Source organism: Sinocyclocheilus rhinocerous, unplaced genomic scaffold, assembly GCF_001515625.1.
Source record: "Sinocyclocheilus rhinocerous isolate Xijiao unplaced genomic scaffold, SAMN03320098_v1.1 scaffold3824, whole genome shotgun sequence".
Classification (NCBI taxonomy): domain Eukaryota; kingdom Metazoa; phylum Chordata; class Actinopteri; order Cypriniformes; family Cyprinidae; genus Sinocyclocheilus; species Sinocyclocheilus rhinocerous.
The window spans coordinates 182,604-184,998 of NW_015641015.1; the positions used below are offsets into that span (position 1 = coordinate 182,604).

Consider the following 2,395-nt stretch of genomic DNA (forward strand, 5'->3'; position numbering starts at 1 on the left):
CCAGATTCTGAAGTGTTCATCGATGGGTAATTTTCAATCCCAGAAGCCCACGCAAGAGGATACGTCATCATCGAACGTGAAGGAGAACAGCGACGAGGGCGTTTACAAATGTGAGTAATACAAACCAAAAACACGGTTCCCTGTGTTAAAATCGCTTTTGTTGAACTATTGTAGAGTAAACTGATGATTTGCATAAGGTGTAAAGACGTTAAATAGTATATTTGTGATTTTACTGTAAAAACACGTTTTATTATGAGTAGCGAACAGGGGAGCTCCAGTAAGCACACGCACATCTCCAAAGTGAGTTTACATAAACCATATACATCTTAAAGACGATTACTAAATGTCTATTTAATATCTGACAGGAAAATGTTCTAAAAGAATTGCAGATGAGCACATCACAACATGAAACTCTGAGTGAGTGATGTATGAGCTGAATATGTAGAATTCACTGTTGTCAACACTGCTCTAGATGAATGTAAGTAATGTAAATAAACAAATCTACATAGAGTAACTAAACATAAGTTATCTATTTTATTTGTCCATTAGTATTGTTGATAAATTGTGGAGCACTTGTGTTAAATAAAAAGCGAGTTAACATAACATGTAAATGCAGTATTGAGCAGATAAATCACAGAGGTGACTTGAATCTTGAGACACACGTGTGTTTATCTAGTGCAGAGTGACTTGAAGAAGGAATGCCGCCATCAAAGGCTCTCAGTGAGTATACTACAGAAAAGAATAAAACATATTTTAATTCTAGTTTATTTTAATTATTGTAATTTCAAACAGAGTTATTACAGCACTTTTCTGATTCTTGATTTCTGTGCATTTGCTGCAGATCTTTTGTGGTGGAGCAGGACCTGCAAGGTCCATCACTTCACCTCTTACTGCCTCATCTGGACTGGATGTTGCTGTGGTCTCTTCATCATCAGTGACCCCAGAGCCAGCGAGAACATCTAGAGAAAGACCAAAAGACATTGAGGATGTGATTTTGGTCAAGTTGGTTCTGCTGATTTCTGTTCATACAACATCACTCAATGGAGCCTGAGTTTCAGAAGCTTCAAAAGCATCATCAAATAAAGTCATGAAGCTTCTGAAAGTCAGGCACCATTAACTGATATTGTATGAACAGAAACCAGCAGAAAAAACTTAACCAAAATCACCTTTTGTGTTCAGAAAAAAAACAAGGATTGAACAGTGTGCAGCTGAGTAAATAATGACTGAATTTATATGTTTGGGTGAACTAACCCTTTAAACCCCCCAAATAGAAATTGTATGAAATATGTATGCATTTATATAGTAGTACCTTGACGAAATAAGCAGCTTTATTGAGCGTTTGTGCCCAAGACACAGAAAAGGATTTACAAAAATCACATTTACATTTCTGCATTTGGCAGACACTTTTATCTGAAATGACTTACAGTGCTCTTATTACAAGGACCTCAATCCCCCTGCAGCAACCTGGAGTAAAGAGCCTTGCTCTAGGACACACCAGCTCAGTGCTTTAGCCCACTAAACCACAAAAGTAATGAAGCTATGACAAAAATTAGCATGTAATTGTAAACATATGAAATGAAATGCTGACAACATGAATTGTAAAATTTTACAGGTAGTCGTGCTCATGGAGAGCAGCACACAAATGTTTGGAGCAGACAGAGGAAGTCAGATTGTCCTGCACATGTTCAAGATTGTGTGGTTCAGGGGCGTCATCATAGTCTTCCTCATCCTCTCTGTGCACTCAGGCAACGATAGCCTCGATGTCCCTTTCCCATCCATGATCAGATTCAGTCTGAGTGCAGCAGTGATGGTCATGATGGATAGCAGAGACAGGTGAAGGTGGACACGGTGGCAGTGGCGTAGACAGGGGAGGGGCCATGGGGGCACTTGCCCCCCCTGAAAACTGATTGGCCCCCCAGTGTGCACCCACCCTTCAACGTGTCTGTCAGTCAAAAATTCAAATCATATCTTTTGGCTAGCATTTGAATTCCGCGATGATCTGAACAACTGGAGCTGCTGTTTTCCAATGAAAAAAGCACATGGTAAGTTGATCTATTTTATATTCCTTATTATTATTTTTCAATTAGCGAGTTGTTGCAGCGCTAGATTTTGGTACCGTCTTTCAGTGTTAGGACAGACCAGGTTTGATGTTAGTTCCTAGACCAAGATAATAATCAGAATGCTCTGTGGCTGAATGTAATACATAATAAATAATTAACACAATCAGGGTTTTCCTGCTTTGAGATTTCTTTTTTTCGGTCGATACTGAAGTGGTCTTGAGTTAACGTTACGTGACAGACTGCACTTGCGAATTTAAAGATTTCTAATAACTTGACTTTGATTTGAGAACTCTAAATTAAATCTAAATTAAATATCGCTTGACTCGATATGACTT

At 38.6% G+C, this 2,395-nt stretch overlaps 1 long non-coding RNA gene across 1 annotated transcript; it reads left to right on the forward strand.

Annotated features, from left to right (window-relative positions):
- The first annotated feature begins 688 nt into the window (after positions 1–688).
- On the forward strand, positions 689–989 carry LOC107753720 (uncharacterized). Its single transcript, XR_001641489.1, has 2 exons — positions 689–720; positions 842–989. It is a non-coding gene; the product is annotated as an uncharacterized LOC107753720 (long non-coding RNA).
- Positions 990–2,395: the final 1,406 nt, after the last annotated feature.